General features: G+C 32.2%; 1 pseudogene; it reads right to left on the minus strand.

The window, feature by feature from the left end:
• LOC116680634 (NAD(P)H dehydrogenase [quinone] 1-like) overlaps positions 1 to 13,038 on the minus strand; it is a 39,586-nt pseudogene that overhangs the window by 611 nt on the left and 25,937 nt on the right.

Genomic DNA, 13,038 nt, shown 5'->3' on the forward strand with positions numbered 1-13,038 from the left:
CCCTGGCTGTAGCGCTTATCTTGTGAGTACGCATAGCCCAATGTGAGTACTCGGTCGATCCAGCCCTTCATGATTGCAGGAACAGTGAACCAGTACATGGGGAACTGAGAAGTAGGGCTTAGAGTTAAATTCATTTAACATAAGGTTCAAGTAAACATTACTGTCACCAACCATTACCTGAAAGATGATGAGGTCAGCCTGAGTGAGTTTACGTTGTTCCTCAGTGATGTCAGCACACAGTTTTCCTTCCTCCCATGCAAGTTTAGTCTCCTCCGATAGCAGAAGTGGTCAAACATCTTAACATCTCCTGACAGAAAGAATATGCTTACAATTGAACACAATAAAGCAGGGAATTTAAAAACCAAGTAAGAGTTACATACCTAGTAATGTCATCAGCAGTAGGAGCCGGTGCTTTAAAAATTCAGGTGCATTACAGGTCATATACTTTACTGTGCAGCCATGAGCAGCTAAAACTTTACTGCAGCATCTTGGCTGCAGCGTTGAACGAGGCAGAGTCTCTGGTGGGCATACACGATCAACACTTTCGTTGCAGCTAAGCCCAAGAGAAAGAACGAGAGCACATCAGACAACTCAGCAAGTGAACAACTCTCCACAGTATGAGACACAACCTTAAATCAGAACACACACATACAAAAACACGAGATTAAACACTCCCCATTCCTAAAGCAGGAGGTCACCTGGAAATGAGAAAGCTTTAAAATTAGCTGGTTGTGGTAGTGGAAAGAGCAGCTCATTCTGGAGTAATCCTCAAGTGGTCCTGTTATACTCCCCACTCACACACAGTTTCTGGCTCATGTGCACCTTTAAACAGGTGCTGTCAATCAGCAATCATGGTCAGCAATCAATGTAGTGCGACTGCATGTGGACAGGCTACCTACATTGTATGTATGTATGACGGGACTGCTTATTAAATGAGGCAGTGAAAATGAGACAGAGCCGGGGTTAGATTTTTTTTATTGTATACATATTTAGATATGTTATACATCAGTGGTTAAATATGATGGGTTAGACTTTTAGATTAAGATACCATGACTTTTTGGAATACCATTTCTTTTTTCTTTTTTTTTCTTTCATACTAGTAGATTTGTAAGATTTTTTCAACATACTAGTACATGAATTTGTATATATATACCGTTATATTTTGACTTATCCTTTCATCCTTAAATCTTCCAAAAGCTATAAAAGTATTTATCACACTGAGTATGGTATGTGAAGCTGGACATTAATTGATTGATGTTGTTATTGTTGTCAACATAAAATAAGGACGAAAATGAAAAAAACTCTGAAAACACAGCAGGGGAGGATCCCTAAAAAGTCCAAGTATAGGATATTGAAAAAGTCATAGTATAATGATGTCAAAAAAAGTATTAAAAAAAGTCTTAGTATGTCAAAAAGTTTTAAAAAAAAGTCACAGTATAGTAGGTCAACAAGTAAAAAAAGTCAAGTATAGTGTTGTAAAAAAGTAAAAAAAGTCTTAGTATAGTATGTCAAAAAAAGCAAAAAAAAGCATGAGTTAGTATGGTCAAAAAAGTTAAAAAAGTCATAGTAAAATATGTTGAAAAAAAAAAAGCATAGTATAGTATGTCAAAAAAGTTAAGCATTAGATAGTGTGTCAAAAAAGTCAAAGTAAAATATGTGGACAAAAAGTCATAGATAGTATGTCCAAAAAAGTAAAAAAAAGTCATAGTTGTCAAAAAAAGTTAAAAAAAGCATAGATAGTGTGTCAAAAAAGGTCAAAGTAAAATATGTTGAAAAAAAAGTCATAGTATTAGTATGTCAAAAAAGTCAAAAAAAAAGTCATTAGTATGTCAAAAAAGTCAAAAAAAGTCATAGTAAGTTATGTCACAAAAAGTTGAAAAAAGTCATAGTATAGTAGGTCCAAAAAGTAAAAAAGGTCATAGTATAGTATTGTCGACACAGGTAAAAAAAAAAGTCTAGGATAGTATGTCGAAAAAAGTAAAAAAAAGTCATCGTATAGTAGGTTGAAAAAGTAAAACAAGTCATAGTATAGTTATGTCGAAAAGAAAAAAGTCATAGTATAGTATGTTGAAAGTAAAAAAATCATAGTATAGTATGCGAAAAAGTAAAAAAAGTCATAGTATAGTATGTCGAAAAGTAAACAAAAGTCATAGTATAGTAGTCGAAAAAGTATTTTTAAAAAAGTCATAGTTATAGTATGTCGAAACAGTAAAAAAAGTCAGAAGTTAAGTATGCGAAAAAGTAAAAAAAAGGAATAGTTAGTATGTTGAAAAAAGTAAAAAAAGTCTAGTATAGTATGTCAAAAAAAAGCAAAAAAAGTTATAGTATGTTATGTCAACAAGTAAAAAAAGTCTTAGTATAGTATGTCAAACAAAGTCATAGTATAAAAAAGTAAATGTCACTATTTAATAGTATAACATGGTGATATAGTCATAGTGTAATACGTCTTTCTAAATAGTTTTATCCATAAATTGCCAGCAAATACACAACAGTAAAATAAAATGTATTGGCATTCCTTAGAATAAATTATTAAAAAAAATCCAACGAAATTATACTCGAAATGTAGGCGTATTGGACTTCTTCAACTTTGGTCGTCAAACTGAAGACGAAGACCACATCGGGTGGAGACCTAACCGCTGGGGTCTTCCAACAGGGATATCACACGGGCGTCTTATCTCACACTCTCGTCGTTGCCTTCGTAGCAAAATTTGACTTCTTTGGGTTGAGATTTAAAATTAAACGTCCTCGACAAGGGTTCGATACCCACAACACCTCGTATTCTTCACTCAGACCACAAGGTAACGGCACCTGGCTAGTAGATGTAGTTCAACGCTGAGTCGTTGATGTGGTATTTATTATTAACATCTGACGAAAAAGAAAAATCGGAGGACAGAGCGGGGTAGAAAGTTTTTAAAATATATTTGGACACTATCAGTGCTAAATATGACGGGGTAGACTCTTTATGAATTACGATACCATGATTGTGGACAACATAGTCAACTTTGATATTTTTAAATAAAAAAGTCTAGTATTGAATGTCTAAAAAAGTTTAAAAAAGTAATAGTATAGTATGTTGAAAAAAAGTATTAAAAAAAGTCATAGTATAGTATGTCGAAAAAGTTAAATCATAGTATAGTAGGTCGAAACAGTAAACAAAGTCATAGTATTTATGTCAAAAATGTTTTAAAAAGCCATAGGATAGTATGTCGAAACAAGTAAAAAAAGTCAGAGTAGAGTATGTCGAAAAAGTAAAAAAAGTCATAGTAACGTAGTCGAAAAAGTAAAAAAAACGTTCTTAGTATAGTATGTCAAAAAAGTGAAAAAAGTTTAGTATATATGTCAACAAGTAAACAAATGATAGTATAGTATGTTGAAAAAGTAAAAAAAGTCATAGTATAAAAAAAAGTCATGTAGATTCATAGTCTACCAGTTGAAATAGTTCATAGGGTAATACGTCTAAAGAAAATAAAAATAAATTGCCAGCAAATACAAACCATAAAATAAATGTCTTTGCATTCCTGTAGAAGTAAATTTAAAAAAAATCCAACAAAATATACTCAGAAATGTAGGCGATTGACTTTCTTAAACTTTGGTCGTAAACCTGAAGACGAAGACCCACATTCAGGTTGGAGACGTGACCGCTGGGGTCTTCCACCGTTATATCACACACGGAGACGTTTATCTCACACTCTCGGTCGTTGATTCGTAGTATGTGACGTCTTGGGTTTAGATTTTAAAAATTTCAACGGTCCTCGCAAGGTTGAGACCCAAAAACTCGTATCTCACTCAGAAAACCAAGGTAAAACGGAACACTGAGCTAGTAGTGTTAGTCAGACGCGGAGTAGTTTGAGTTGTATTTATTATCAACATACTGAACAGGAAAAAGAAAAAACTCGGAGACAGAGCTGGGGTAGAAAGGTTTTTAAAATATACTGGACACTATTCAGTGTATAACATATGACGGGGTTAGGACTCTTTTATGAATTGAGATCCATGACTTTTTTTGACTACCATATTCTACTTTTGATATTTTTTAATAAAAAAGTCATTAGTATTGAATGTCTAAAAAGTGTTTAAAAAAGTCTATAGTATTTTAGTCGAAAAAGTGAAAGTCATATGTATAGTATGTCGACGAAAAAAGTATAAAAAGTCATAGATAGTATGTCGAAAAAGTATAAAAAGTATAGTATATATGCGAAAAAGTAAAAAAAGTTCATAGTATAGTATGTCGAATATTTTTTTTAAATATATTGACACTAATCAGTGTCTAATATGACGGGTTAGACTCTTTATGAATAAGATACCATGACTTTTTTGACATACCATATTCATACTTTTGATATTTTTAAATAAAAAGTAATAGTATTGCATGTTCTTAACAAGTTTTAAAAAAAAGGAATAGTGAGTATAGGTATGTCGAAAAAGTATAAAAAGTCATAGTATAGTCTGTCGAAAAAAGTAAAAAAAAGTCATCGTATAGTCTGTCGAATATTTTTTTAAATAATTTGGACATATCGTTGTATAAAATATGAAGGGTTAGAACTCTTTTATGAAGTAAGATACCATGGCTTTTTTTACATACCATTTCAACTTGATATTTTTTAATGATTTTTTCAATATACTATACCATGCTTTGTCGAAAAAAAAGTAAAACGGTCATAGAATATATGTCTTAAAAAAGTTAAATAGTAATAGTATTTTATGTCACAAGTTTAAAATAAATTCATATATAGTATGTCAAAAACAAAGTAAAAAAAAGTCATAGTTATAGTTGTCCAAAAAGTAAAAAACGTTCATAGTATATCTGAAAGTAAAAAAGTCATAGTATTGTATATCCAAAAAGTATAAAAAAAAGTCATAGATAGTTATACGAAAAGTAACAACAAGTCATAGTATAGTAGCGAAAAAGTACAAAAAAGCATAGTATCGTATATCGAAAAGTAAACAAAGTACGTATGTATGTCGAAAAAGTTAAAAAAAGTCATAGTATAGTATGTGAAAGTAAAAAATCATAGTATAGTAAGCGAAAAAGTAAAAAAAGTCATAGTATGTATCGGGAAAAAAGTAAAAAAAAGTATAGTATAGTATTCAAAAAAAGTCCAAGTAAAATCGGTTGAAAGTAAAAAAAAAGTCATAGTATAGTATGGCAAATTAGTAAAAAAAAGTCATAGTTATAGTGTTGAAAGTAAAAAAAGTTCATAGTATAGATACGGAAAAAAGTAAAAAAAAGTCCTAGTATAGTTGTCGAAAAAGAAAAAAAAAGTCATAGTATATATGTCGGAAAAAGTAAAAAAAGTCAGAGTTAGTGATGTCAAAAAAGTAAAAAAAGTTCATAGGATTAGTAAAAAAAAGTTAAAAAAGTCCATAGTATAGTATGTCGAAAAAGTAAAAAAGTCATAGTATAGTATGTCGAAAAAGTTCAAACAAAAAGTCATAGGTATAGTGATGTTGAAAAAGTAAAAAAAAAGTCATAGTATGTTTCGAAAAAAGCTAAAAAAGTCATAGTATAGTATTTCGAAAAAGTAAAAAAAAAGGATGAGTATGTGTTTTGTCAAAAAGATAAAAAATCATAGTATAGTATGTCGAAAAAGTACAAAAAAGTCTTAGTATGTTATGTCAAAAAAAGCAAAAAAAAGTTCAGTAGGGTTATGTCAAAAAGTAAAAAAGTCATTAGTAGAGTTGCAAAAAAAAGTCATAGTATTAAAAAAGTAATGTATATTCATCGTATAACATGTTGATATAAGTCATAGGTAATACCGTCTAAATAGTTTTCATCAATAAATTTGCAGCACCTACAAACATTAAAAAATAAAATGTATTTGCATTCTGTGAGAATAAATTTAAAAACCCCAACGAAATTATACCAGAAAGTAGGGTATTTGACTTCTTAACTTGGTCGTAAACCTGACGACGAAGACCCATTCAGGTGGAGACCTTGACCGTGGGGGTCTTCCAACCGTGATATCAAACGGAGACGTTTATCTCACACCTCGTCGTCTTTGCTTCTTAGCATATTTGACTTCTTTGGGTTTTAGATGTTAAAATCAACGGGGGGGGTTTGTCCCTAGCAAGGTTTCGAACCCACAACCTGTATCTTCATCAGACCACAAGGTAACCGGCACTGAGCTCCTAGATGTTATCAGACGCTGAGCGTGGGAGGTTGTATTTAATTCAACTACATTACTGAAACAGAAAAGGAAAAAAACTCGTGAGAGACAGAGCTGGGGTTAGAAAGGTTTTAAAGATATTTGGACACTCTCAGTGCTAAATATGAGGGGTAGATTTTTCTGAATTAGATACATGACTTTTTTTGACATCCATATCAAACTTTTGATATTTTTAAATAAAAAAGTCATAGTATTGATGTCTAAAAAAGTTTTAAAAAGTATAGTATAGTATGTTGAAAAAGTATAAAAAAGAAGTCAGTATAGTATGTCGAAAAAAGTAAAAAAGTCCATAGTAGTTTATGTCAACAAGTTTTAAAAAAGTCATAGTTATAGTATGTCGAAAAAGTAAAAAAAGTCAGAGATAGTATGTCGAAAAAGTTAAAAAAAAGTATAAGACCGTATGTCGCAAAAGTAAAAAAAAGTCGTAGTAGAGGATGTCAAAAAAGTTAAAAAAGGCTTAGTATGTCTAGTCAAACAAGTAAAAAATTTATAGTTATCGTATGTGGAAAGTAAAAAAAGTTTAGTATAGTATGTGAAAAAGTTAAAAAACGTCATAGATAAAAAAAGTATGTACTATTATAGTTAACATGTTGAATATAGTCATAGTGTAATAGTTCTTAAATAGTTTTCATCCATAAATGTGCAAGCAAATACAAACATTAAATAAATGTATGGAATTTCTGTAGAATAAATTTAAAAAAAATCCAACGGAAATTATACTCAGAAATGTAGGCGTATTTGACTTCTTAAATGTGGTCGTAAACGAGGACGAAGACCACTTCAGGTTGGAGACCTTGACCGCTGGGGGTCTGCCAACCGTGATATGCACACGGAGGAGTCTTATCTTCACACTCGCGTCGTTGCTTCGTAGCATTATTTGACTTCTCTTGGGTTTTAGATTTTAAAAGCAACGTCCTCACAAGGTTCGAACCCAACCTCGTATCTCACTCCAGACCACGAGGTAAACGGCACACTGGAGCTAGGAGATGTTAGTCAGACGCTGAGTCGGTTTGATGTTGTATTTATTATTCAACATTACTGACAGAAAAAGAACAAACTAGGAGGACAGAGCTGGGGTTAGAACGGTTTGTAAAATACTTGGAACTATCAGGTCTAAAATATGAGGGTTAGACTCTTTTAGAATTGAGATACCATGATTTTTTTTGGACATACCATATTCATACTTTGATATTTTGAAATAAAAAGTAATAGTATTGCATCGTCTAAAAAAGTTTTAAAAAAGTCATAGTATAGTATGTTGAAAAAAAAAATGGTAAAGTAATAGTATAGTAGTCGAAAAAGTTAAAAAGTATAGTTATAGTATGTCGAAAAAAGTAAAAAAAGTCCTAGTATAGTATGTCGAATATTTTGTGTTAAATATCTTTGGACACTATCAGGTGTCTAAATCATGACGGGTTAGACTCTTTTATGAATGAGAAAAATGACTGTTTTGACATTTACCATATTAATACTTTTGATGTTTTTAAATAATCTTTTTAACCTACATACCATTGCTTTGTCGAAAAAAAGTGAACCACGGTCATAGAATAGTATGGTCAAAAAACGTTAAATAGGTCATAGTAGTTATGTCAAAAGTTTAAAATAAGCATGTATTGTATGTTGAGTAAAAAAAAGTCATAGATAGTATATCCAAGTAAAAAAAGTCCTCGTATAGTAGGTCGAAAAAGTTAAAAAGTCATAAGAATGTCTGTTGAAAGTAAAAAAAAAAGTCATAGGTATAGTATATCGAAAGTAAAAAAAAATCATGTATAGTAGATCGAAAAGTTTAAAAAAGTCATAGTATAGTATGTCCAAAAAGTTAAAAAAAGTCATAGTATAGTATATCCAAAAGTAAAAAAAGTCATAGTATAGTATGTCGATACAAAGTAAAAAAACATCTAGATAGTATGTTGAAAGTAAAAAAAAAGTGCTAGTATCAGTATGTCGAAAAAGTAAAAAAAGTCATAGTATAGTATATCGAAAAGTAAAAAAACGTCATAGTATAGTTATCGAAAAGTAAAAAAAGTCTAGATAGTTTAATAGCGAAAAAGTAAAAAAGTTTGTGTGATGTATAGTATGTGAAAGTAAAAAAAGTATTATAGTTATAGATGTCGAAAAAAAAGTAAAAAAAGTCAATAGTATAGTATGTTGAAAAAGGATAAAAAAAGGCTAGTATAACAAAAAGTAATGTATATTCATCGTATAAACATGTGAAGATAGTCATAGTGTAAGAAGTCTAAAAGTTTTCATCCCCAATAAATTGCCCGCACATACAAACTTAAATAAAATGGATTTGCATTCCTGTTTCAGAATAATTACAAAAAAAGCCAAACGAAATATATCGAAATGTAGAGTATGTGAATCTTACTGTGGTCGTAAACATGCAAGACGAAGACCACATCAGGTTGGAGACCTGGACGCTGGGGTCTTCCCAACCGTGATATCCACACGAGCCGTCTTGTATCCACACTCTCGTGTTGCTAGTAGAATATTGATTCTTTGGGTTTTAGATTTTAAAATTCAACGGTCCCTCGCAAGGGTTTCGAACCACAACTCGTATCTTTCACTCAGACCACGAGGGTAAACGGGCCCACTGAGCTAGGAGTGGTAGTCAGACGCTGTGAGGCGTTGATGTGGTATTATTATTCACATACTGAACAGAAAAAGAAAACCTCGGAGCCAGAGCTGGGTTAGTGGGTGGGGGGGGGGGGGGGGGGGGGGGGGGGGGGGGGGTGGGGGGGTTGTTTTTTTTTTTTTTTTTATTTTTTTTTTTTTTTTTTTTCTTTTTTTTTTTTTTTTGTGGGTTGGGGGTTTAGGGGGGGGGGGGGGGGGTTGGGGGGGGGGGGGGGGGGGGGGGGAGAGGGGGGGGGGGGGGGGGGGGGGGGGGGGGGGGGGGGGGGGGGGGGGGGGGGGGGGGGGGGGGGGGGGGGGGGGGGGAACAGGTTTTTAAAAATACGTGGACACTATTCAGGGTCTAATATGACGGGTTAGAATATTTTAGAATTAAGCTACCATGACTTTTTTGACATACCATATTCATACTTTGATGTTTTTAATAATCTTTTCAAAACTATCATTGCGTTTCGAAAAAGTAAAACGGTCATGCATAGTATGATCTAAAAAAGTTAAAAAGGCATTAGTATGTTATGTCAAAAATGTTTAAAAACGTCATAGTTAGTATGTCGAAAAAGTAAAAAAAAGGCATAGTCATAGTATGTATGGCGAACAAGTAAAAAAAGGCATAGTATAGTATGTCGAAAAAGTAAAAAAAAAGTCAAGTATCGTATGTCGAAAAAGTAAAAAAAGTCATAGTACAGTATGCGAAAAGTAAAAAAAGTCATGTATAGTATGTCCAAAAGTAAAAAAAAGCATAGTATAGTATGTGAAAAAGTAAAAAAATCATAGTATCTAGTATGTCAAAAAAGTAAAAAAAAGTCATAGTACTAAGGATGTCGAAAAGTGAAAAAAAGTATAGTATAAAAAATAATGTACTATTCATAGTTATAACATGTGAAATATACGTCATAGCCCGTAGGTGTAATACGTTAAAATCGTTGTCACCATCTAATTTGCCAGCAAATACAAACCTTAACATAAAAGTATTTGCATTCTGTAGATATAAATTTAAAAAAATCCAACAAATAATGATACTCAGAATGTAGGCGTATTTTGACTTCTTAACTTGGGGCGGTTAAACCTGAGACGACGGGGGGGGGACACATTCAGGTTGGAGAACTTGACCGTGGGGTTTCCAAACCGGGTGATATCAAACGGAGACGTCTATTCACACTCTCGTCGTTGCGTCGTAGCATAATTGACTCTTTGGGTTTGAGAGTTAAAATTCAAGTCCCTCACAAGGTCGACAACCCACAACATCGTATATTCACTCAGACGTCACAAGGTACACCGGCACACTGAGCTAGTAGCGTTAGGCAGACGCGAGTCGTTTGAGTTGGATTTATATTCAACATTAATGAACAGAAAAAGAACAAACTTAGGAGACAGAGCTGGGGGTAGAAAGGGTTTTAAATATCCTTGGGACACTATCAGTGCTCTAAATAGTGGACGGGTCGACTCTTTTATGAATGAGATACCATGATTTTTTGACATACCTATTAACTTTTGATATTTTTAAAATAAAAGTAATAGTATTGCATGTCTAAAAAAGTTTAAAAAACAGGACGAGTATAGTAGGTTGAAAAAAGTATTAAAAAAAGTCATTAGTATTTTATGGCGAAAAAGGAAAAAAGTCATAGGATAGTATGTTCGAAAAAAGTATTAAAAAAGCAGTCATAGTAATAGATGCGAACAAAGGTATTAAAAAGAAGTCTAGTAAGTAATGTCGCATAAAAGTAAAAGTCATAGTATGTATGTCGAAAAAAGTAAACAAAAAGTCCTAGGATTTATGATCAAAAAATGTTTTAAAAAAGTCATAGCTTAGTATGTCAACAGTTTAAAATAAAGTTCATTAGGTATTACAGTCGAAAAAGTTAAAGGTCATGTAAGTATGTCGAAAAAACGTTAAAAAGTCATAGTATGTATGTCGAAAAGTAAAAAAAGTCCTAGTAAGTATGTCGAATATTTTTTTAAATATGATTTGGACACTATCAGTGTCTAATAGGAGGGTTAGACTCTTTGATGAATTGAGGATACCATGATTTTTTTGACATACCATATTCAGATTTGATGATTTTAAAAATCTTGGTCAACATACTAACATTGCTTTGTCCGAAAAACAAAGTTAAAACGGTCATACGCCTAGTATGTCAAAAAAAAGGTAATAAAGTCATAGTATTTTATATGTCAAAAGTTTAAAAAATAAAGTTCATAGTATTGTATGTTGAAAAAGTAAAAAAGTCATAGTATAGATGTCGAAAAAGTAAAAAAAGTCATCGTACTAGTTATCCAAAAGTAAAAAAAGTCATAGTTTAGTATGTTAGTGAAAAAAGTAAAAAAAGCATAGTCTAGTATGTCAAAAAGTAAAAAAGTATAGTATAGTATGTCGAAAAGGTAAAAAAAGCTATAGTATAGTATATCGAAAAGTAAACAAGTCATAGTATAGTATACGAAAGTTAAAAAAAAAGGGCATAGATAGTATATCGAAAAAGTAAAAAAAAGTTATATAGTTATGTTGAAAGTAAAAAAAGTCATAGTACAGTTTATGTTTGAAAAAGAAAAATAAGTCCATTAGTATAAAAAAGTAATGTACTATGCCTAGGATAACATGTTGATATAGGCATAGTGTAATAGTCTAAATAGTTGCATCCATTTAAATTTGACAGCAAATACAAACATTAAAATAAAAGTATTTGCATTCCTGAGAATAAATTTAAAAAAAATCCAACGAACTCTACTCATGAAATGTAGGCGTATGGACTTTCTTAACTTTGGTCGTAAAACTCGAAAACGAAGACCACATTCAGGTTGGAGACCTTGACGTGGGGTCTTCCAACGGGATATCAACGGAGACTTCTAGCTCACACCTGCGTGCTCGTAGCATATTGACTTTTTGGGTTTTAGATTTTAAAATTCAACGTCCCTCGCAAGGTTTTCGAACCCAAACCTGTATTGCACTCAGACCACGAGGGTAACCGGCACACCGAGCTATAGATGTTAGTCAGACGCTGAGTAGTGTGCATGTTGTTATTTATTATTAAAAGCATAATGAACAGCAAAAGAAAAACTAGGAGGAAAGAGCTGGGTTAGAAAGGTTTTTTTAAAAAATATATTGGACATATCAGTTGTCTAAATATGACGGCGTTAGGACTCCTTTTTGATTAAGATACCAGGGACTTTTTTTGACATACCATATTCATTACTTTTGTATTGGTTAAATAAAAAGTCACGATTAGTATTGCATGTCTAAAAAAAAAAAAGTTTTAAAAAAAAGTCATAGATAGTATGTCGAAAAAGTTAAAGTCCTAGTATAGTATGTCGAAAAAGTAAAGTTAGTTATAGTATGTAGAAAAGTAAAAAAAAGTCATAGTATAGTATGTCGAATATTTTTTGAATAGATTTCGGACAATATCAGTTGTATAATATGAGGGGTTAGACCGCTTTTATTGAATTGAGATACCATGACTTCTTGACCTACCATATTCTCCTTTTGTATGTTTTAATTGGGATTTTGTCAAATACTATACCATTGCTTGCAAAAGTACACCGGTCATAGACTAGTAGTGTCAAAAAAAAAGTTAATTCATAGCATTGTATGTCAAAAATGTTTTTAAAAAAAAGTAATAGTATAGTAGTGTCAAAAAAAGTAAAAAAGTCATAGGATAGTATGTCAAAAAAAGTTTAAAAAAACAGTCATAGGATAGTAAGTAAAAAAAAAAATAGCCATTAGTATGACACAGCAGTGAAAAGTAATTAAAAAAAAAAGTTATAAAATTTTTTTTTTTTTGACATTTCAAACACTATGTTGGAAAAAAAGACTAAGTAAAAACTAACAATATGGCAAGAACACAACAAAAAGGGTCGTACCAAGAGCAAAGTCTTCAGTGTCGGCTAGGTGCTGCCCTGTAGCTGTGCTACAGAGTAGTCTTCAAAAACAGTCCATGGATTTGTCAAGAGTGAACGGTGTGAGATTTAATCATTTGTGTGGTGAGCGGGCGGACCTGTTGATGCACACCCTCAAGTTCAGAGCCTCCAGAGATGTGACCTGGGATTCAAGGATGGGACCTCACCACTCATATAGATATCTCGCTAGCAAGTTTAGTCTCCTCCGCATAGCAGAAGTGGTCACCATTCTTAACATCTCCTACAGAAAGAATATGCTTCAATTCTGAACACAATCAAGCAGAATTTTAAATCCAAGTAAGAGGTTTACATACCAGTAATGTCCTCAGCAGTAGCGGTTGCTTTAAACTTC

This window comes from Etheostoma spectabile, chromosome 3, assembly GCF_008692095.1.
Source record: "Etheostoma spectabile isolate EspeVRDwgs_2016 chromosome 3, UIUC_Espe_1.0, whole genome shotgun sequence".
Classification (NCBI taxonomy): Eukaryota; Metazoa; Chordata; class Actinopteri; order Perciformes; family Percidae; genus Etheostoma; species Etheostoma spectabile.